Source organism: Elephas maximus, chromosome 9, assembly GCF_024166365.1.
Source record: "Elephas maximus indicus isolate mEleMax1 chromosome 9, mEleMax1 primary haplotype, whole genome shotgun sequence".
NCBI classification, from domain to species: Eukaryota; Metazoa; Chordata; class Mammalia; order Proboscidea; family Elephantidae; genus Elephas; species Elephas maximus.
The window spans coordinates 19,799,671-19,824,563 of record NC_064827.1 but is presented as its reverse complement, the minus strand read 5'-3'; positions in this window follow the sequence as shown (position 1 = coordinate 19,824,563).

Here is a 24,893-nt window from a genome sequence, read left to right as displayed (position 1 = left end):
CAGCCAGGATCCATCGGACATCAGCAATGATATCCCTGGTTCCACATCCTCTTCTGAAACTGGCCTGAATTTCTGGCAGTTCTGTTGATATACTGCTGCAGCCGTTTTTGAATGATCTTCAGCAGAATTTTGCTTGCGTGTGATAGGAAGAAGGACCCGGCAGTCTACTTCTGAAAAGCATTAGCCAGTGAAAGCCTTAGGAATAGCAGCAGAACATTGTTCCATTACTTTGCTCAAAACCAATTACACAAAAATGCACACATGCAATTATCTGCATGTTCACTAAGGAAAGAGACATACTAATACTAATAAACAAATGACATTCATTGTTCACCTACTATGTCAGGCACTGTGATAAATAACTTTTCAAGTGCTATTAATTTTAATCTTAACAACATTTTCTAGGAGTTACTATCCTATTTAATCAATAAGAAATTTGAAACTTGGAGGAACTGCAACACCTATCTAAGATGCATACTCATAAGTTGAAGCCAGGTTTCAAATTCAAGTCTGTTTGGCTCCAGAAACTAAATTGTACATCTTTATGGACTCATGGGAAACCAGTGTTAGGCCAGAGGAGAAAAGGCAAGGCAGGTAATGGAACGGCATAGCATCGCCCCTCTTTCTGCCAATAGATTCGTAAAATGGCTCTGAATCTCCTTTCACAGCACATGAGGCCTTTCTAAATTGACATGTAGTCAACCATGCACTCCCATCCCCTAACATTGTCTCCTGTCCCTGACACGTTCTCTAAACTTACATGGAGCTGCTTTCTTTTCTACTAATCTACAACTACCTATCACATCTTTACCTCCCCATGAACTATTCCCTGATTCTGGTTAAGTCCTCTCCTCCCATATGATACCCAACTCAAACATCATTTTTTTCCTGGAAGTCTTCTGTGTTTCCACTTCTAGCTTACCCCAAAGTAAAACTGATTTCCCTCTGGACGTTCCACGGCACCTTTTTCTTTATGTTTGCTTGTCTGGATATAGCATTCCCAGAGCTATTCTCTTTCCTATTTTCAAGAGTGGTTTAACATGGTCTACCAAGTCCTAGAAGAGTTTGTCAATTTATCCTCCATCCATGTCACTTGTGTTCTTTTGTGTGCGTGTATGTGTGTACATGCATGCCTATTCATAGATACGTTGTGTATCACAAAAGGGTCTTGTAAAGTTACATGTTGAATGAAATATGTCAAGACCATTATTGATTTAGAGGTTCTAAGACCAAAATAGAAGTATGAATTGTTACTGTCACAATTTTATAAACATGATTTACTTAGATTATCAAGTAAAAAAAAAAAAAAAAAAAACCTCATTGCCATTGGGTAGATTCCCACTCATTGCAACCCTATAGGACAGAGTAGAACTGCCCCATAGAGTTTCCAAGGAGCACCTGGTGGATCCAAACTGCTGACCTCTTGGTTAGCAGATGTAGCTCTTAACCACTCTGCCACCAAGGTTTCCCTTATCAAGTAAAAGGGGAATAAAATCAGAAAAAAAAAAAATTAGTATTTCTTCCCTTACATTTTGAACAAAGAAGTGGTTAAGTTAAAATAGAGCTTGACAAATACATCACACTTTTGATTTAAACACAGCTCATACAAACCATGTATTAAAGCTACACAAATGCAGCCTTCATTATATTATAAAATGTTTTTCTTTTGGACACATTAAGTTATAAGCAGTAAAGATTTTAAAACTGATATTTTTTCTATATAAATATAACCTAGCTTGCTAAGCATAGTTTGAATAGGCCTATAAAACTAAAAAACAAACAAACACTGTCTAAAGTCCTACTGGAAGACCAGGTTTGCTCTGCCCCTAAGCCCTAATAGGAGGATTTATTAAAGTTTCTGTGATGAATCAGAACTAGGTTGCAATATTCTTCTTTTTCCTGTGAAAGAAACTATTGTCATATTCCTATTGAGCTTCTTTAAGTTTTATTCTTCATCCCAATTGTCCAGAAAGAGAACATTTTCATTCCTTCAGTGTATACTTCTATTTCTAAATCATGAACAACATATTCACCCCATGACCCACCTATCTCCAAAATGCATCATACATTGTAAAGTAGATAATGTTTTCAATAAATGTCCTTATCACATTGTTCCTGACTTGGCAGAGGTTAAATATTTGATGCTGACCTCCCTTGCTCTCAAACCAAATCCAGTATTAACTCGGTGACTATTTTCTTTCCTAGTTTGAGAAACCCTTAAATTGCAATAGATATCTCTCTAGCTACATTTCAGAAACCACACTCACACACACACAAAACACATACTCGAACAAATGTAGTGTGAGTAAACTGTATTATCCCACTCATATATATTAATGCATGACAGAAAACCCTATAAAAGATGGAAACATAGGAACACCACTTGTGTGTCTTCAGGGTAAGCAAAGTCATTTTTGACCTAAAACATTCATGAATCCAAATGTTTAGTCTTTAATGTTGATGAATGCTTTGGCAGCTTTGCAACTGACATTGTCTAGAGTGTGCACTATACCCTCCAGAAACTAAGTTGAAACCGTTAAATTGAAGTTCATATCTTTATGTAGCACCTCTAACACTTTTGGTTGATAATAGCTTTGTCTTGATCTGGATTTTGAGTTTTCTTATTGTAAAGAAGAGGCTCTTTCTCACTTTCTCCTCTGTTAAATATTTAAACATCACCCAGCTGTACTTGCCTAAAATTCCATTTCTTGACTGCATATTTTATGCTGCCTTTTGCCATGGCAATAAACTCAGTAACGATGAATGTGCTGGGATCTGCGATGTTGCCACTCTATCCATTACCCTGATTTATTCAATGATGCTACTATCTGGCTTCCATCACAATCCAATCATTCTCATTGAAGGAATGACAATGTCAAAAGTTAAGGAATTGGGTAGAAGTCAAAGTTTGATTATGAAGGAGAAAACTATTTACATGTAGAGGGATTTTCCTTTTCTCAGTGCCCATATATTTTCCATTGCCGTTAATGAGACTCACAGAGAACTATTGAATGGCAAATAGATTTAGAATATTAAATTTTGGCAATTAGCAGTAATGGAAAATGAAATTTACAAGTGTGCAATTCAGTTTAATGCAGTCTGGAAAGTTATTTCATTTCTGAAGTTTATCTGAATTTGATCAGGATAGTTTAAATCTCACTATTGTGTAAAAGGTTTTTAAAAAGCTGAAAAGAAGACATTCAATCTTCCTGATTTACTTTCCTGGTATCCTTATTTCTAAATTTGGTTTCTCTAGCTGCAGTAAGAAATCTTTTATTCCTTCTCTAGGATTATCAGATAACATGTATTTGCTATACACCATTATTTTATAGTCATAGTGGGTTCCTGTGATTATCTTTCAAGTACCTGACATAAGTTTACACACCCTCATTCAGTTGGCTTACTCAAATTATGGTACATTACAATTTGAAAAATTATGCTACTGTCTTTTCTTTTATATTGAGAATAAGCTTTATTGAGCTCTAAATGCTCCCACTAAGATACTTAGTAAGAGGTAGAAGTAGGAAAGTTGTTGGATGTGTAGTTTAAACCAGCAAGAATGGTTCAACTTCATCTAGGATGATGAAACATGGATATATAAAACAACTGGAGCATAAAATAATCTAGGCATGCAGAGTAAAGGAAAATATAAATAATGGATGGATGGCAGGATGGATGGATGCATAAATGAAGAGATAGATGGATAGATTGATAAATAGATAGGCAGTTATTCTAAGAAGATTTCAAAAAGGATATAAGTAGAAAGTCAGGGTAGCCAAGATTTTTCTTCAAGAGCCGGATACTTCATCTGAATCCATATATGCTTAATCACTATTTTAATTTTTTAATAAATTTGATTAGTCACATTGACCTATATCAGATGCATTAATTGCCTACTTCACATCTATTTCAGTTTTGTTAGTTACGATTTTTTTTATTGTGCTGTATGTTAAAGTTTACAAATCGAGTCAGTTCCTGATATAAAAATTTATGTACACCTTCCTATATACTCCTAATTGCTCTCGCCCTAACAAGACAGCACACTCCTTGCCTCCACTATCTATTTTCATGGCCATTTGGCCAGCTTCTGACCCGCTCTGTCCTCTCATTTCCCCTCCAGGCAGGAAATGCCAACATAGTCTCATGTGTCTACTTGATCCAAGAAGCTCACTCTTCACCGGTATCATTTTCTATCCCATAGTCCAGTCCAATCCTTATCTGAAGAGTTGGCTTTGGGAATGGTTCCTGTCTTGGGCTAACAGAAGGTCTGGGAACCATGACCTCCGGGGTTATTCTAGTCTCAGTCAGACCATTAAGTGTAGTCTTTTTATGAGAATTTGGAGTCTGCATCCCACTGCTCTGCTCCCTCAGGGGTTCTCTGTTGTGTTCCCTGTCAGGGCAGTCATAAGTTGTAGCCAGGCACAATCTAGTTCTTCTGGTCTCAGGCTTATGTAGTCTTTGGTTTATGTGGTCCTTTCTGTCTCTTGGGCTCATGATTACCTTGTGTCCTCAGTGTTCTTCATTCTCCTTTGGTCCAGGTGGGTTGAGACCCATTGATGCATCTTAGATGGCTGCTTGCTAGCGTTTAAGACCCCAGAAGCCACTCTCCAAAGTGGGATGAGGAATGTTTCCTTAATACATTTTATTGTGCTAAATGACTTAGATGTCCCCTGAAACCATGCTGCCCAAGCCCCTACCCCTGCTACGCTGGCCTTCAAAGTGTTCAATTTATTCAGGAAACTTCTTTGCTTCCAGTTTACTGTAGTTGTGCTGACCTCGCCTGTATTGTGTTGTCTTTCACTTCACCTAAAATAATTCTTATCTACTAATTTTTTTTTTTTTTTATCTAATTAGTGAAAACCTATCTTCCTCCCTCCCTCCCTCCACCCTATGGTAACCATCAAAGTATATTTTCTTCTCTGTTTAAACTATTTCTCCAGTTGTTACAATAGTGATCTTATACAATATTTGTCCTTTTGCAACAGACTAATTTCACTCAGCATAATGCCTTCCAGATTCCTCCATGTTATGAAATGTTTCACAGATTCATCATTGTTCTTTATCGATGCATAGTATTCCATTGTGTGAGTATACCATAATTCATTTATCCATTCATCCATTGATGGGCACCTTGGCTGCTTCCATCTTTTTGCTATTGTAAACAGAGCTGCAATGAAAATGGGTGTGCATATATCTGTTCGTGCAAAGGCTCTTAATTCCCTAGGATATATTCCACTGTGTGGGATTGCTGGATCGTATGGTAATTCTATTTCTAGTTTTTTAAGGAAGTGCCAAATCAATTTCCAAAGTGATTGTACCATTTTACATTTCCACCAGCGGTGTATAAGTGTTCCAATCTCTCCACAACCTCTCTAACATTTATTATTTTGTGTTTTTTGGATTAAAGCCAGACTTGTTGGAGTGAGATGGAATCTCGTTTTAGTTTTGACTTGCATTTCTCTAATGGCTAATGATCATGAGCATTTCCTCATATATCCATTAGCTACCTGTTTTTACCTGAATGTCTTCTTTAGTGAAGTGCCTGTTAATTGGGTTATTTGTCTTTTTGTAGTTGAATTTTTACAGTATCATGTAGATTTTAGAGATCAGGTGCTGATTAGAAATGTCATAGCTAAAACCTTTTTCCCAGTCTATAGGTAATCTTTTTATTCTTTTGGAGTCTTTGGATGAGCATAGGTGTTTGATTTTTAGGAGCTCCCAGTTATCTAGTTTCTCTTCTGCATTGTTAGCAATGTTTTATATACTGTTTATGCCATATATTAGGGCTCCCAGCTTTGTCCCTATTTTTTCTTCTAAGATCTTTATCATTTTAGATTTTATATTTAGGCCTTTGATCCATTTTGAGTTCATTTTTTTTGCATGGTTTGGGGTATGGTTCTTGTTTCATTTTTCTGCAGATGAATATCCAGTTATGCCAGCACCATTTGTTAAAGAGACTGTCTTTTCCCCATTTGAGTGACTTTGGGCCTTTGTCAAATATTAGCTGCTCATATGTGGATGGATTTATGTCTGGATTCTCAATGGATCCCATTGGTCTAGGTATCTGTTGTTGTACCAGCACCAGGCTGTTTTGACTACTGTGGCGATATAATAGGTTCTAAAATCAGGTAGAGTGAGGTCTCCCACTTTGTTCTTCTTTTTCAGTAATGCTTTACTTATCCGGGGCTTCTTTCCCTTCCATATGAAGTTGGTGATTTGTTTCTCCATCTTGTTAAAAAATGTGATTGGAATTTGAATCAGAATTCCATTATATCTATAGATCACTTTTGGTAGAGTAGGCATTTTACAATGTTAAGTCCTCCTATCCAGGGACAAGGTATGTTTTTCCACTTATGTAGGTTTCTTGCAGTAGTGTCTTGTAGTTTTCTGTGTTATAGGTCTTTTACATCTCTGATAAGATTTATTCCTAAGTATTTTATCTTCTTGTGGGCTACTGTAAATGGTATTATTGATTTGGTGATTTCCTCCTCGGTTCTTTTTGTTGGTGTAGAGGAATCCAACTGATTTTTGTATGTTTCTCTTGTATCCCTATACTCTGCTGAACTCTTCTATTAGTTTCAGTAGTTTTCGTGAGCATTCTTTAGGGTTTTCTGTGTATAAGATCATGTTGTCTGCAAATAGAGATACTTTTACTTCTTCCTTACCAATCTGGATGCCTAGCCTAATTGTTCTGGCTAGGACCTCCAGCACAATGTAGAATAAGAGTGATGACACAGAGCATCCTTGTCTGGTTCCTGATCTCAAGGGGAACACTTTCAGACTCTCTCTGTTTAGGATGATGTTGGCTGTTAGCTTTGTATAAATACCCTTTATTATTTTGAGGAATTTTCCTTCTATTCCTATTTTGCTGAGAGTTTTTATCATGAATGTGTCTTGAACTTTGTCAAATACCTTTTCTGCATGAATTGATAAAATCATATGGTTCTTGTCTTTTGTTTTATTTATATGCTGGCTTACATTGATTGTTTTTCGAATGTTGAACCATCCCCATGTACCTGGTATGAATCCCACATGGCCATGGTGATTTTTTTTTTTATAATTTTTATTGTTCTTTAAGTGAAAGTTTACAAATAGAGTCAGTCTCTCACACAAAAACCCACATGCACCTTGCTACACACTCCCAGTTACTCTCCCCCTAAAAAGACAGCCTGTTCTCTCCCTTCACTCTCTATTTTTGTGTCCATTTCACCAGCTTCTAACTCCCTCTATTCTCTCATCTCCCCTCCAGGCAGGAGACGCCAACATAGTCTCATGTGTCTACTTGATCCAAGATGCTTGCTATTCACCAGTATCATTTTCTATCTCATAGTCCAGTCCAATCCCTATCTGAAGAGTTGGCTTTGGGAATGGTTCCTTTCCTGGGGCAACAGAAGGTCTGGGGACCATGACCACCGGGGTCCTTCTAGTCTCAGTCATACCATTAAGCCTGGTCTTATGAGAATTTGGGGTCTGCATCCCACTGCTCACCTGCTCCCTCAGGGGTTCTCTGTTGTGTTCCCTGTCAGGGCAGTCATCGGTTGTAGCCGGGTACCATCTGGCTCTTCTGGTCTCAGGATGAGGTAGTCTCTGGTTCATGTGGCCCTTTCTGTCTCCTGGGCTCGTAATCGCCTTTTGTCCTTGGTGTTCTTCATTCTCCTTTGATCCAGGTGGGTTGAGACCAATTGATACCTCTTAGATGGCTGCTTGCTAGCATTTAAGACTCCAGGCGCCACTCTTCAAAGTGGGATGCAGGATGTTTTGTTAATAGATTTTATCATGCCTATTGACGTAGATGTCCCCTGAAACCATGGTCCCCAGACCCCTGCCCCTGCTATTCTGGCCTTCGAAGCATTCAGTTTATTCAGGAAACTTCTTTGCTTTTGGTTTAGTCCAATTGCGCTGACCTCCCCTGTATTGTGTGCTGTCCTTCCCTTCACCTAAAGTAGTTCTTATCTACTATCTAATTAGTGGATGCCCCCTCCCGCCTCCCTATCGTGTAACCACAAAAGAATGTTTTCTTCTCAGTTTAAACTATTTCTCAAGTTCTTATAATAGTAGTCTTATACAATATTTGTCCTTTTGCAACAGACTAATTTCGCTCAGCATAATGCTTTCCAGATTCCTCCATGTTATGAAATGTTTCACAGATTCCTCACTGTTCTTTATCGATGCGTAGTATTCCATTGTGTGAATATACCATAATTTATTTATCCATTCATCAGTTGATGGGCACCTTGGTTGCTTCCATCTTTTTGCTATTGTAAACAGTGCTGCAATAAACATGGGTGTGCATATATCTGTTTGTGTAAAGGCTCTTATTTCTCTAGGATATATTCCAAGGAATGAGATTGCTGGATCCTTTGGTAGTTCTATTTCTAGCTTTTTAAGGAAGTGTCAAATTGATTTCCAAAGTTGTTGTACCATTTTACATTACCACCAGCAGTGTATAAGTGTTCCAATCTCTCCACAGCCTCTCCAACATTTATTATTTTGTGTTTTTGGGATTAATGCCAGCCTTGTTGGAGTGAGATGAAATCTCACTGTAGTTTTTTTTTTTAATTAATTTTTATTAAGCTTCAAGTGAACATTTACCATTCCAATCAGTCTGTCACATGTAGGTTTACATACATCTTACTCTCCTTTCCCACTTGCTCTCCCCCTATTGAGTCAGCCCTTTCAGGCTCTCGTTTCGTGCCAATTTTGCCATCTTCCCTCTCTCTCTATCTTCCCATCCCCCCTCCAGTCAAGAGCTGCCAACACACTCTCCAGTGTCCACCTGATTCAATTAGCTCACTCTTCATCAGCATCTCTCTCCCCACCGCTGACCAGTCCTTTTCATGCCTGATGAGTTGTCTTCGGGGATGGTCCCCGTCCTGTGCCATCAGAAGCTCTGGGGAGCATTGTCTCCGGGATTCCTCTAGTCGCAGTCATACCACCAGGTATGGTCTTTCCATGAGAATTTGGGGTCTGCATCCCACTGGTCTCCTGCTCCCTCAGGAGTTGTCTGCCATGCTCCCCAACAGGGCAGACATCAATTGCGGCCGGACACCAACCAGTTCCCCTGGTCTAAGGATAATGCAGGTCCCCGGTTCATGTGGCCCTCTCTGTCCCCTGGGTTCTTAGTTGTCGTGTGACCTTGGTGTTCTTCCTTTGCCTTTGCTCCAGGTGGGCTGAGACCAACTGATGTATCTTAGATGGCCGCCTGCTAGCTTTTAGGACCCCAGGCGCCACAATTCAAAGTGGGATGCAGAATGTTTTCATAATAGAATTATTTTGCCCATTGACTTAGAAGTCCCCTCAAACCATGTTCCCCAGACCCCAGCCCCTGCTCCGCTGACCTTTGAAGCTTTCATTTTATCCCGGAAACCTCCTTGCTTTTAGTCCAGTCCAATTAGGCTGACCTTCCATGTATTGAGTGTTGTCTTTCCCTTCACCCAAAGCAGTTCTTATCTACTGATTGATCAATAAAAAACCCTCTCCCTCCCTCCCTCCCTCCCCCCTTTGTAACCACAAAACTATGTGTTCTTCTCCGTTTTTTCTATTTCTCAAGATCTTATAATAATGGTCTTATACAATATTTGTCCTTTTGCCTCTGACTCATTTCGCTCAGCATAATGCCTTCCAGATTCCTCCATGTTATGAAATGTTTCAGAGATTCGTCACTGTTCTTTATCGATGCGTAGTATTCCATTGTGTGGATATACCACAATTTAATTACCCATTCATCCGTTGACGGACATCTTGGTTGCTTCCAGCTTTTTGCTATTGTAAACAGAGCTGCAATAAACATGGGTGTGCATATATCTGTTTGTGTGAAGGCTCTTGTATCTCTAGGGTATATTCCGAGGAGTAGGATTTCTGGGTTGTATGGTAGTTCTATTTCTAACTGTTTAAGATAACGCCAGATGGATTTGCAAACTGGTTGTACCATTTTACAATCCCACCAGCAGTGTATGAGAGTTCCAATCTCTCCGCAGCCTCTCCAACATTTATTATTTTGTGTTTTTTGGATTAATGCCAGCCTTCTTGGTGTGAGATGAAATCTCATCATAGTTTTAATTTGCATTTCTCTAATGGCTAATGATCAAGAGCATTTTCTCATGTATCTGTTGGCTGCCTGAATACCTTCTTTAGTGAAATGTGTGTTCATATCCTTTGCCCACTTCTTGATTGGGTTGTTTGTCTTTTTGTGGTTGAGTTTTGACAGAATCATGTAGATTTTAGAGATCAGGCGCTGGTCTGAGATGTCATAGCTGAATATTCTTTCCCAGTCTGTAGGTGGTCTTTTTACTGTTTTGGCGAAGTCTTTAGATGAGCATAGGTGTTTGATTTTTAGGAGCTCCCCGTTATCTGGTTTCTCTTCATCATTTTTGGTAATGTTTTGTATTCTGTTTATGCCCTGTATTAGGGCTCCTAGGGTTGTCCCAATTTTTTCTTCCATGATCTTTATCGTTTTAGACTTTATGTTTAGGTCTTTGATCCACTTGGAGTTAGTTTTTGTGCATGGTGTGAGGTATGGGTCCTGTTTCATTCTTTTGCAAATGGATATCCAGTTATGCCAGCACCATTTGTTAAAAAGACTATCATTTCCCCAATTGACTGACACTGGTCCTTTGTCAAATATCAGCTGCTCATACATGGATGGATATATATCTGGGTTCTCAATTCTGTTCCATTGGTCTATGTGCCTGTTGTTGTACCAGTACCAGGCTGTTTTGACTACTGTAGCTGTATAATAGGTTCTGAAATCAGGTAGAGTGAGGCCTCCCACTTTCTTCTTTTTCAGTAATGCTTTACTTATCCGGGGGTTCTTTCCCTTGCATATGAAATTAGTGATTTGTTTCTCTATCCCCTTAAAATATGACATTGCTATTTGGATTGGAAGTGCGTTATATGTGTAGATGGCTTTTGGTAGAATAGACATTTTTACTATGTTAAGTCTTCCTATCCATGAGCAGGGTATGTTTTTCCACTTAAGTATGTCCTTTTGAATTTCTTGTAGCAGAGTTTTATAGTTTTTTTTGTATGGGTCTTTTACATGCTTGGTAAGATTTATTCCTAAGTATTTTATCTTCTTGGGGGCTACTGTGAATGGTATTGATTTGGTTATTTCCTCTTCGGTGTTCTTTTTGTTGATGTAGAGGAATCCAAGTGATTTTTGTATGTTTATTTTATAACCTGAGACTCTGCCAAACTCTTCTATTAGTTTCAGTAGTTTTCTGGAGGATTCCTTAGGGTTTTCCATGTATACGATCATGTCATCTGCAATTAGTGATAGCTTTACTTCCTCCTTGCCAATCTGGATATCCTTTATTTCTTTGTCTAGCCTAATTGCCCTGGCTAGGACTTCAAGTACGATGTTGAATAAGAGCGGTGATAAAGGGCATCCTTGTCTGGTTCCCATTCTCAAGGGAAATGCTTTCAGGTTCTCTCCATTTAGAGTGATATTGGCTGTTGGCTTTGCATAAAAAAAAAATAGATGCCCTTTATTATGTTGAGGAATTTTCCTTCAATTCCTATTTTGGTAAGAGTTTTTATCATAAATGGGTGTGGAACTTTGTCAAATGCCTTTTCTGCATCTATTGATAAGATCATGTGGTTTTTATCTTTTGTTTTATTTATGTGATGGATTACATTAATGGTTTTTCTGATATTAAACCAGCCTTGCATATCTGGTATAAATCCCACTTGATCAGGGTGAATTATTTTTTTGATATGTTGTTGGATTCTATTGGCTAGAATTTTGTTGAGGATTTTTGCATCTATGTTCATGAGGGATATAGGTCTATAATTTTCTTTTTTTGTAATGTCTTTACCTGGTTTTGGTGTCAGGGAGTTGGTAGCTTTCATAGAATGAGTTGGGTAGTACTCCGTCTTTTTCTATGCTTTGAAATACCTTCAGTAGTAGTGGTGTTAGGTCTTCTCTGAAGGTTTGGTAGAACTCTGCAGTGAAGCCGTCTGGGCCAGGACTTTTTTCTGTTGGAAGTTTTTTGATTACCGTTTCAATCTCTTTTTTTGTTATGCGTCTATTTAGTTGTTCTACTTCTGAATGTGTTAGTTTAGGTAGGTAGTAATTTTCCAAGAATTTATCCATTTCTTCTACGTTTTCAAATTTGTTAGAGTACAATTTTACGTAGTAATCTGAAATGATTCTTTTAATTTCATTTGGCTCTGTTGTGATGTGGTCCTTCTCGTTTCTTATTCGGGTTATTTGTTTCCTTTCCTGTATTTCTTTAGTCAGTCTAGCCAATGGTTTATCAATTCTGTTAATTTTTTCAAAGAACCAGCTTTTGGCTTTGTTAATTCTTTCAATTGTTTTTCTGTTCTCTAATTCATTTAGTTCAGCTCTAATTTTTATTATTTGTTTTCTTCTGGTGCCTGATGGGTTCTTTTGTTGCTCACTTTCTATTTGTTCAAGTTGTCGGGACAGTTCTCTGATTTTGGCTCTTTCTTCTTTTTGTATGTGTGCATTTATTGATATAAATTGGCCTCTGAGCACTGCTTTTGCTGTGTCCCAGAGGTTTTGATAGGAAGTATTTTCATTCTCGTTGGTTTCTAAGAATTTCCTTATTCCCTCCTTGATGTCTTCTATAACCCAGTCTTTTTTCAGGAGGGTATTGCTCATTTTCCAAGTATTTGATTTCTTTTCCCTAGTTTTTCTGTTATTGATTTCTAGCTTCATTGCCTTGTGGTCTGAGAAGATGCTTTGTAATATTTCGATGTTTTGGACTCTGCAAAGATTTGTTTTATGACCTAATATGTGGTCTATTCTAGAGAATGTTCCATGTGCACTAGAAAAAAAAGGATGTTTTGCAGCCGTTGGGTGGAGAGTTCTGTATAAGTCAATGAGGTCAGGTTGGTTGATTGTTGTAAGTAGGTCTTCCGTGTCTCTATTGAGCTTCTTACTGGATGTCCTGTCCTTCTCCGAAAGTGGTGTGTTGAAGTCTCCTACTATAAATGTGGAGGTGTCTATCTCACTTTTCAATTCTGTTAAAATTTGATTTATGTATCTTGCAGCCCTGTCATTGGGTTTGTAAATATTTAATATGGTTATGTCTTCCTGATCAATTGTCCCTTTTATCATTATATAGTGTCCTTCTTTATCCTTTGTGGCGGATTTAAGTCTAAAGTCTATTTTGTCAGAAATTAATATTGCTACTCCTCTTCTTTTTTGCTTATTATTTGCTTGATATATTTTTTTCCATCCTTTGAGTTTTAGTTTGTTTGTGTCTCTAAGTCTAAGGTGTGTCTCTTGTAGGCAGCATATAGATGGCTCGTGTTTCTTTATCCAGTCCGTGACTCTCTGTCTCTTTATTGGTGCATTTAGTCCATTTACATTCAGCGTAATTATAGATAAATAAGTTTTTAGTGCTGTCATTTTGATGCCTTTTCATTTGTGTTGTTGGCCATTTCATTTTTCCACATACTTTTTTGTGCTGAGACGTTTTTCTTAGTAGATTGTGAGATCCTCATTTTCATAATGTTTAACTTTGTGTTAGTTGAGTCGTTATGTTTTTATTGGCTTTTTTCTTGAGTTATGGAATTGATATTCCTTTTTGTGGTTACCTTATTATTTACCCCTATTTTTCTAAGTAAAAACCTAACTTGTATCGTTCTATATCGCCTTGTATCACTCTCCATCTGGCAGTTCAATGCCTCCTATATTTAGTCCCTCTTTTTGATCATTGTGATCGTTTATCTATTGATTTCTGTGATTTCCTGTTATGTGTATTATTTTGTTTATTTATTTATTTTTTAGAATTAATCTTAATTTGTTTGTTTTTGTGATTTCCCTATTTGAGTTGCGTTGATATCAGGACGTTCTGTTTTGTGACCTTGTATTGTGCTGGTACCTGATATTATTGGTCATCAGGCCAAACAATCTCCTTTAGCATTTCTTGCAGTCTTGGTTTAGTTTTTGCAAATTCTCTAAACTTGTGTTTATCTGTAAATATCTTAATTTCGCCTTCATATTTCAGAGAGAGAGTTTTGCTGGATATATGATCCTTGGTTGGCAGTTTTTCTCGTTCAGTGCTCTGTATACGTCGTCCCATTCCCTTCTTGCCTGCATGGTTTCTGCTGAGTAGTCTGAACTTATTCTTATTGATTCTCCCTTGAAGGAAACCTTTCTTTTCTCCCTGGCTGCTTTTAAAATTTTCTGTTTGTCTTTGGTTTTGGCAAGTTTAATGATAATATGTCTTGGTGTTTTTCTTTTTGGATCAATCTTAAATGGGGTTCGATGAACATCTTGGATGGATATCCTTTCGTCTTTCATGATGTCAGGGAAGTTTTGTGTCAGGAGTTCTTCAACTATTTTCTCTGTGTTTTCTGTCCCCCCTCCCTGTTCTGGGACTCCAATCACTCGCAAGTTATCCTTCTTGATAGAGTCCCACATGTTTCTTAGGGTTTCTTCATTTTTTTAAATTCTTTTATCTGATTTTTTTTCAGCTATGTTGGTGTTGACTCCCTGGTCCTCCAGAAGTCCCAGTCTACATTCTAATTGCTCGAGTCTGCTCCTCTGACTTTCTATTGCATTGTCTAATTCTGTAATTTTATTGTTAATCTTTTGGATTTCTACATGCTGTCTCTCTATGGATTCTTGCAATTTATTAATTTTTCCACTATGTTCTTGAATAATCTTTTTGAGTTCTTCAACAGTTTTATCAGTGTGTTCCTTGGCTTTTTCTGCAGTTATCCTAATTTCATTTGTGATATCTTTAAGCATTCTGTAAATTAGTTTTTTATATTCTGTATCTGATAATTCCAGGATTGTATCTTCATTTGGGAAAGATTTTGATTCTTTTGTTTGGGGGGTTGGAGAAGCTGTCATGGTCTGTTTCTTTATGTGGTTTGATATGGACTGCTGTCTCCGAGCCATCACTGAGAAACTAAATTTTCCAGGTAATCTGCTAAAAAAAAATGCAGTCAGATCCCTATCTGAATTCTCCCTCTGGCTCAGGGTATTCGGATGTTAATGGAGCCGCCTGGTGAGGGTGGGGGAGGGTTCAGAGAGCTAGGAGTGTAGCACCACAGAATATAGAGATGATCCCCGCGTTCACGCTCCTCCCCCGTCCGCCAAAATCCCGGCGGGACGCCTCCCCGGCTGGGACGCTACTCTCCCCGCTCCGAGACCTGTCACTTCCTCCCGGGGACTTCTCCTTCTGGTGCGCCACGCCGCTAGCGCGTACTAGGTGGGTGTCGCCGGCACAAACGTCTGGGCCCGCCCCCGGGGTCTATTCAGGGGAACGCGCTCACGCCCCGCCCGCGCTTTCCAGAATCCTTGCGGGACGGCTTCCCGGCTGGGACGCTGCTCTCCCTGCTCCGAGACCAGTCACTTCCTCCCGGGGACTTCTCCTTCTGGTGCGCCACGCCGCTCGCGTGAACTGGGTGGGCGTCGCCCGCACGACCAGGTGGGCCCGCCCCCTGGGTCAATTCAGGAGAATATAACTGGACCCCCCACTCACGCCCCACTCGCGCGCGAGAATTCCAGCGGGACGGCTCCCCGTCTGGGACGCTGCTCTCCCCGCTCCGAGACCAGTCATTCCTGCTGGGGATTTCTCCCTCCGGTGCGTCGCTCCGCACGCGCGAACTGGTTGGGCGTCCCCCGCACGAACGTCTGGGCCCCCCTCGGGGTCACTTTAGGGAAATATATCTGATCCCCACATTCGCGCCACGCCCGCTTCCCACCAAACTCCCGGCGGGACGGCTCCCCGGCTAGGACGCTGCTCTCCCCGGTCCAAGATCTGTCACTGCCTCCCGGGTGTTTCTCCCACCGGCTGCGCCGCTACGCCGCCCGCGCCAACCAGCTAGACTCCCTCCTGGGATGGGTTCGGGGGGGTAGCACTGGGCCCCTTGTCTGGGCCGTCTGCCCCCCGAAGGTCACCTGCCTGGTACGCTGGCTCCTAGTTCTGAAAACGATTGCTGTCTGCCCGTATTTGTTCGTTCTCCGTCTCTAAGTCTGTGTTTGTTGTTCAGAGTTCGTAGATTGTTATGTATGTGATCGATTCACTTGTTTTTCCGAGTCTTTGTTGCAAGAGGGATCCGCGGTAGTGTCCACCTAGTCCGCCATCTTGGCCCCGCCTCCTCACTGTTGTTTTGATCTGCATTTCTCTAATGGCTAATGATTGTGAACATTTCCTCATATATCTGCTACCTGAATGTCTTCTTTAGTGAAGTGTCTATTCATATCTTTTGCCCATGTTTTAATTGGGTTATTTGTCTTTTTGCAGTTGATTTTTTGCTGTATCATGTAGATTTTAGCGATCAGGTGCTGATCAGAAATAGCATAGCTAAAAACTTTTTCCCAGACTGTAAGTAGTCTTTTTACACTTTTGGTGAAGTCTTTGGCTGAGCATAGGTGTTTGATTTTTAGGAGCTCCCAGTTATCTATTTTTTCTTCTACATTCTTTACAATGTTTTGTGTACTATTTACGCCATGTGTTAGGGCTCCTAACGTTGTCCCTCTTGCTTTCTTCATGGATGATGTCCTTGATGTCATTCCTCAACTCATCTGGTCTTTGGTCACTAGTGTTCAATGTGTCATATCTATTCTTTAGATGGTCTCTAAATTCAGGGGGGATATACTCAAGGTCATATTTTGACTCTCATGGATTTGCTCTGATTTTCTTCAGTTTCAGCTTGAACTTTGATATGAGCAATTGATGGACTGTTCCACACTCAGCCCCTGGCCCTGTTCTGACTGATGATATTGAGCTTTTCCTTCATCTCTTTCCATAGATGTAGTCAATTTGATTTCTGTGTGTTCCATTTGGCGAGGTCCATGTGTATGGTCGCCATTTATGTTGGTGAAAGAAGGTATTTGCAATGAAGAAGTCGTTGGTCTTGCACAATTCTATTATTTGATCTCCAGCATTGTTTCTATCACCAAGGCCATATTTTCCAAATACTGATCCTTCTTAGTTTCCAGCTTTCTCATTCCAATCGCCGGTAATTATCAATGCATCTTGATTGCGTGTTCGATCAATTTCAGAATGCCGCAGCTGATAAAAATCTTCTATTTCTCCATCTTTGGCCCTAGTGGTTGGTGTGTAAATTTGAATAATAGTTGTATTAACTGGTCTTCCTTATAGGCATATGGATATTATCCCATCACCGACGGCGTTGTACCTCAGGATAGATCATGAAACGTTCTTTTTGACAATGAATGCAACGCCATTCTTCTTCAAGTTGTCATTCCCAGCATAGTAGACTATATGATTGTCTGATTCAAAATGGCCAATACCAGTCCATTTCAGCTCACTAATACCTAGGATATCGATGTTTATGTGTTCCATTTCATTTTTGACGATTTCCAATTTTCCTAAATTCATACTTTATACATTCCAGGTTCCAGTTATTAATGGATGTTTGCAGCTGTTTCTTCTCATTTTGAGTCGTGCCACATCAGCAAATGAAGGTCCCGAAAGCTTTACTCCATCCACGTCATTGAGGTCGACTCTACTTTGAGGAGGCCTCTCTTCCCCAGTCATCTTTTGAGTGCCTTCCAACCTGGGGGGCTCATCTTCCAGCACTATATCAGACAATGTTCCGCTGCTATTCCTAAGGTTTTCACTGGCTATTGCTTTTCAGAAGTAGACTGCTGGGTCCTTCTTCCTAGTCTGTCTTAGTCTGGAAGCTCCACTGAAACCTGTCCTCCATGGGTGACCCTGCTGGTATCTGAATACCGGTGGCATAGCTTCTAGCATCACAGCAACACACAAGCCCCCACAGTACCACAAACTGACAGGCACGTGTGGGTCACTGAATAGACAGGAAAGAAAGAAAAGACCAAGATGGATGTCAGAGGAGACTCTGAAACTTGCTTTTGAGCGTTGAGCAGCTAAAGCAAAAGGAAGAATTGATGAAGTGAAAGAACTGAACAGAAGATTTCAAAGGGCATCTTGAGGAGACAAAGTAAAGTATTACAATGACATGTGCAAAGAGCTGGAGATGGAAAACCAAAAGGGAAGAACACGCTTGGCATTTCTCAAGCTGAAAGAACTGAAGAAAAAATCAAACCTCTAGTTGCAATAGTGAAGGATTCCATGGGGAAAATATTAAACGACGCAGGAAGCATCAAAAGAAGATGGAAGGAATACACAGAGTCATTATACCAAAAAGCATTAGTCGATACTCAACCATTTCAAGAGGTGGCATATGATCAGGAACGGATGGTACTGAAGGAAGAAGTCCAAGCTGCTCTGAAGACATTGGCGAAAACAAGGCTCCAGGAATTGATGGAATATCAATTGAGATGTTTCAACAAACAGATGCCATGCAGGAGGTGCTCACTCCTCTATGCCAAGAAATATGGAAGACAGCTTCCTGGCCAACTGACTGGAAGAGGTCTATATATATGCCTATTCCCAAGAAAATGATCCAACTGAATGTGGAAACTATAGAACAGTATCATTAATATCACACGCAAGCAAAATTTTACTGAAGATCATTCAAAAATGGCTGCAGCAGTATATCGACAGGGAACTGCCAGAAATTCAGGCTGGTTTCAGAAGAGGACGTGGAACAAGGGATATCATTGCTGATGTCAGATGGATCCTGGCTGAAAGCACAGAACACCAGAAGGATGCTTACCTGTGTTTTATTGACTATGCAAAGGCATTCGACTCTGTGGATCATAACAAACTATGGATAACACTGCAAAGGATGGGAATTCCAGAACACTTAATTGTGCTCATGGGGAACCTTTACATAGATCAAGAGGCAGTTGCTTGCTTACTGTATCGTAGCTGCTTGCTTTGTTTTGTTTTGGTATACCCCTATGGGTTGCTTGAGTGAGCTAGCTTGATTATTTTCACCTTTGGAACTCTGGTGTCCTGTCCCTAGCTGGCTAGAGCTGTTATCAGGTATATCAGTCTAGGAGTACATTCAATTTTTTTGTATGAATTCAGCTCAAGTTTCCAGGTAGCTGATATCAAGTGTGTGGTACAGGCTCTGTCCTACAGTCTTAGAGGGGCAGGAGTGATTGGTGTATATACCAGTATCTGATTGCAGCAGGGGGTGAAGCTCTGAACAAGGCAGGGGGCTGAGAACCGACCCGCAAGTGTCTCTGAGGAAAACGCGTCTCTGTTCCCTAGAGCGTGCTGGTGGGTGGGTTCTGCAGAGGGACCATGCGCACCCCAAATTTTTGGTTGTAAGGACTGGGAGGTACCAGTTATCTTTGGACCCCTGTCCCAGGTGGCTGGATGACCTGAGTGAAGCTACCATTCCTTAGGTCCCTGATGTGGGTAGGTGAGGACCTTGTTTAATAGGCAAAGCAATGTCAAATGTTAAACACTCACCTCTCCACCGCACAGCTGAAATGGTTGCAGTTGCCAAAAAGGGCCTATTCTCCCAAAATAGGCCCACACAGGTCCATAGAGAAGTGAAAGGTGCTCAAGGTCCATGGACGGTTTATGCCTGGACAGGAGCCGCTTCTGTCCTGAGGTCCCCAGTTAATGGAGCTAGGAAATTATCTTTTACCCCCAGTTGCAAATTTTTTCCTTCCCCAATGCCGGGAGGATAGCTCCAAGTGCTCACCAGGGTCTATCTCAGGCCCAGGGATTCAGCTGCTGTAGCCGGCTTGGGGGTGGGGGGTGGGGTGCGGTAAAATATACTCAAGTACTTAGCTTTTGCTGGGAGCACCGTTCTCCTCAGGTTCTGGAGGTGTGAGTGGGCTGTGTGGCTGGCTGCTTCTCCCTGAGGAAACTGTGGCGGAACGCTAGTACCAGCCCACTGCAGCCACCGCTCCAGGAATGGTGCCCAAGGGCTCCCCACGATTCAGGTCCGGTAACTCCTCTCTCCTTCTGAACGGCCTCTTCTTTCCCCTGCCCCTCAGTTCATTGTCAGGGCTCCCAGCTTGTCACAAGTATACTCCTTTCACTTGTTTTTTTGGGTCTTTGTTGTGAAGAGGGCTCTACTGAAGCATCTGTCTATTCCGCCATCTTGGCTCAAATTTTTTTTTTGAAATGTTGTTGAATTCTATTATCTAGAATTTTGCTGAGGATTTTCGCATCTAAGTTCAGGCCTGTAATTTTCTTTTTTTGTAGAGTCTTTACCTGGTTTTGGTATCAGCAATATGCTGGCTTCATAGAATGAGTTTGGGAGTATTCCTTCCTTTTCTATGCTCTGAAATACCTTTAGTAGTAGTTGTGTTAACTCTTCTCTGAAAGTTTGGTAGAGCTCTGCAGTGAAGCCATCCAGGCCAGGGCCTTTTTTTTGGGGGGAGTTTTTTGATTACCTTTTCAACCTCTTGTTTTGGGTCTGTTTGTTCTAACCCCATATGTTTAGTTTAGGTAGGTAGTGTGTTTCTAGGAATTCATCCATTTCATCTAGGTTTTCAAATTTGTTAGAGTACAACTTTACACAGTAATATTATATGATTCTTTTAATTTTAGTTGGGTCTGTTGTAATATGGTCCTCCTCCTTTCTTATTTAGGTTATTTGCTTCCTCATCAGTTTTTCTTTTGTCATGTTGGCCAATGGTTTATCAATTTTGGTAATATTTTCAAAGAACTAGCTTTTGTTCTTGTTAACTCCTTCAATTGTTTTTCTGTTTTCTATTTCATTTAGTTCTGCTCTAATTTTTATTTTTTGCTTTCTTCTGGTGCCTAAGGGTTTCTTTTGTTGCTCTCTTTCTATTTATTCAAGTTGTAGGTATAATTCTTTGATTTTGGCCCTTTCTTCTTTTTGGATGTGTGCATTTATTGATAGAAATTGACCTCTGAGCACTGCTTGTGCTGTATCCCAAAGGTTCTGATAGGAAGTGTTTTCATTCTCATTGGATTCTATGAATTTCTTTATTCCATTCTTAATGTCTTCTATGACCCAGTCTTTTTTGAGCAGGGTATTGTTCAGTTTCCAAGCGTTTGATTTCTTTTCCCTGCTTTTTCTGTTACTGATTTCCACTTTTATGGCCTTATGGTCAGAGATGATGCTTTGTAATATTTGTATGTTTTGGATTCTGCAAAGCTTGCTTTATGACCTTATATGTGGTCTATTCTAAAGAATGTTCCATGTTCACTAGAAAAGAAAGCATACTTGGCTGCTGTTGAGTGGCGTGCTCTGTGTATGTCTGTGTGGTCAAGTTGGTTGATTGTGGCATTTAGATCTTCCTTGTCTTTACTGAGCTTTTTTCTGGGTGTCCTGTCCTTCACTGAAAGTGGTTTGTTGACGTCTCCTACTATAATTGTGCAACTGTTTATCTCACTTTTCAATGCTGTTAGAATTTTTTTTATGTATCTTTCAGCCCTGTCACTGCATGCAGAAATATCTAATATGGTTATATCCTCCTGGTATATTGTCCTTTTAATCATTGTATAGTGTCCTTCCTTGTCCTTTGTGGCAGATTTAACTTTAAAGTCTGTTTTGTCGGAAATTAATACTGCCACTCCTGGTTTTTTTTGATTGTTGTTTGCTTGATATTTTTTTTCCATCCTTTGAGTTTTAGTTTGTTTGTGTCTCTAAGTCTAAGGTGTGTCTCTTGTAGGCAGCATATAGACGGATTATGTTTTTTTAATCCATTCTGCCACTCTGTCTCTTTATTGTTGCATTTAGTCCATTTACATTCAGCATAATTATAGATAGGTATGAGTTTAGAGCTGTAATTTTGATGCCTTTTTTGTGTGTTGTTGACTGTTTTTTCCACTTAATTTTTTGTGCTGAGTAATTTATTTTTATATGTTGTCTTTTCCTCTTATTCTTTGTTGTTGATGTTACTACTGAGTCTCTCTTTTTTTTTCCTTGTATTTTATTTTGATGAGTAAGATAGTTAGTCTCCTTTATGGTTGCTTTAATTTACTCCTATTTTTCTAAGTTCAACCTAAATTTTACTTCTTTATATCGCCTTGTCTTCCTGTCCATATGAAAGATTTATGACTACATTTCTTAGTCACTCTTTATTGTTTTACTGTTGTCCTTTTTTATGTAATAACATTGCTGTTTCCCTGTATTGAGCATTTTTTTTGTCTTGATTTATTTTTGTATTTTCCCTGTCAGGGTTGACATCTGATTGCTCTGTCCATTGTTCTAGTTTTGGGTTGATACCTGATATTATTGACCTTCTCTCCAAAGAACTCCCTTTAGTATTTCTTCTAGTTTTGGTTTGGTTTTTACAAATTCCCTCAACTTCTGTTTATCTGAAAATGTCCTGATTTCACCTTCATATTTGAGAGACAGTTTTGCTGGATATATGATTCCTGCCTGGCAATTTTTTCCCTTAAATGCTTTATATAAGTGATCCCATTGCCTTCTTTCCTGCATGGTTTCTGCTGAGTAGTCCGAGCTTATTCTTATTGATTCTCCTTTGTAGGTGACTTTTCATTTATCCCTGCTTGCCCTTAAAATTCTCTCTTTATCTTTAGTTTTGGCAAGTTTGATTATAATATGTCTTGGTAACTTTCTTTTAGAATCTACCTTATGTGGAGTTCAGGATTCTTAAGTTTGCTTCATTTTTTAAAATTCTTTTATCTGATTTTTCTTCCAATATATTGGTGCCAAGTGCTTTATCCTCAAGCTCACCAATTTTGCCTTCTATTTACTCAATTCTGCTCCTCTGACTTTCTATGGAGTTGTCCAATTCTGTAATTTTATTGTTAATCTTCTGAATTTCTGATTGCTGTCTCTCTATGAAATCTTGCAGTTTATTAAATTTTTCATTATGTTCTTGAATAACCTTTTTAATTTCTTCAACTACTTTATCTGTGTGTTCCTTGTCTTGTTCTGCGTATTGCCTGATCTCCTTCCTAATTTTGTTCGTGATGTCTTGTAGAGTTCTGTATCTTAATCTTTTGAAATCTGGATCTGGTAATTCCAGGAAGGTGCCTTCATCCAGAAGGTCTGTTGATTCTTGGTTGAGGCAATTATGGTCTGTTTCTTTTTGTGACTTGATATTGGCTGTTGTCTCTGAGCCATCTATAAGTTATTGTATTAGTTTATTTTATGTTTGCTTACTGTATGGTAGCTTCTTGCTTTGTTTTGTTTTGATATGCCCAGATGGGTTGCTTGAGTGAGCTAGCTTGATTATTTTTCCCTTTGAAGTTCTGACATCCTGTCACCAGATGGCTAGAGCTGTTATCAGGTATATCAGTCTAGGAGTCCATTTACTTTTCTTGTGTGAATTCAGTTCAGGTGTCCAAGTAGTTGATTGTCAAGTGTGTGGTACAGGCTCTGTTCTACAGTCTTAGAGGGGCAGGAGTGATTGGTGTAGGTACTGATATCTGGTAGCAGCAGAGGGTCACGCTCTGAACAAGGCAGGGGGATGAGAACCATCCCTGGAATGTCTGTGAGGAAAGCATGTCCCTGTTCCCTAGAGCGTACGGGTGGGTGGGTTCTGCAGATGGACCATGGGCACCCAGTGCTTTGGTTGTAAGGACTGGGAGGTACCAGTTATCCTCAGACCCCTGTTGCAGGTGCCTGAGTGACCTGAGTGGAGCCACCAGCCTTGTACCCTTGATGTGGGTAGGTGAGGACCCTATTTCATAGGCAAAGTGGTGTCAAGTATCAAACACTGAACTCTCCACCACACAACTGAAACAGTTGCAGTCTGCCAACAAATGCCTCTTCTTCTAAAAAAGGCCCACACAGGTCCATGCAGGGGGGAAACTTATCCGAAGTCCACGGACCATTTACGCCTGGACAGGAGCCACCTCTGTCCTGAGCTCCACCAGTTAGTGGAGCTGCTAAATTGTCTTTTCCCCCAGTTGTGAATTTATTCCTACTCCAAGGCCGGGAGGTTGGCTCTGGGTGCTCAACGCAGCCTATCTCAGGCCCAGGGAAATCAACAGCCACCGAAGCTGACTTAGGGGTTGGGGGCACGGTAAAATGTATGCAAGTACTTAGCTTTTTCCAAAAGCGCCATCATTCTCTGGTTCCAGAGTTCTGAATAGGCTTTGTGGAATAGCTGCTTCTTCCTGAGGAAACTGTGGCTGAACACTACCACCAGCCTGCTGCAGCCTCTCCCAGAAATGGTGCCTGAGGGATCCCGGTGATTCAGGTCTGGTAACACCTCTCTAATTCTGAACCGTCTCTCCCTCCCCCTGCCGCTCAGTTCATTTTCTAATTTTGCCTTTGATGTTCAGGGCACCTAGCTTGTCACAAACCTAATTATTTCACTTGTTTTTCAGGTCTTTGTTGTAATAGGGATTGCAGGAAGCATCTGGCTATCCCGCCATCTTGGCCCTGCCTCCTAATTATAATTCTTAATACCCCAGTTGAATGATGTAGTTTTTGAAATTAAACATGAACCCCTCAAAGTGATATAATTATTTACCTTCATCTTCAATCACAGTGACTAATTGATAGTGTGGCCTCTTAGGGTGGCCATGATGGCAGCAACAGCAGAAAGCATGTCCACAGCTTGAATGTGCTAGCTCACTGGAGAAAGTGTGTTTTGGTTAAAAAGCTGGACAGGCTGTATTTAGGATGAGGTGAGGCACATTCAGCCCCATGACCTCTTATTGGCTATGAGGCTGAGAAAAATTGAAGGACTCAGATAAATGGTCCTTAACATATTTTTTTTTTTTCCTGGCTCCAGATCATATGCATGTGAAAAGGGTAGTATAGTATTATAAACAGCACTTCTTAAGAAGACTGCCATTTTGGTGAAGAAGGGAGCATGTCAGAATTTCTAGCCATGTGTCGTATCTACTTACTACTCACTGTCAAGTACCAGACATATGGACCCTCCCAATGCTGGGGCAAGAAGATGTGATCTTACTATGTACTTAGGAGGTCAAGAGTCAGAAATGTTTGATAAGGAACATTGATAACTACCTCAATTGCCTTGATAAGTAGGTTTGTGATAAGGAATCCCAAAGATCTAGATAGTATAAAGGGGGCAGAGGTTCTACATCCATCTGTTGAAAGAATAGATTTCTCTGTAATCTACCACGTGCTCC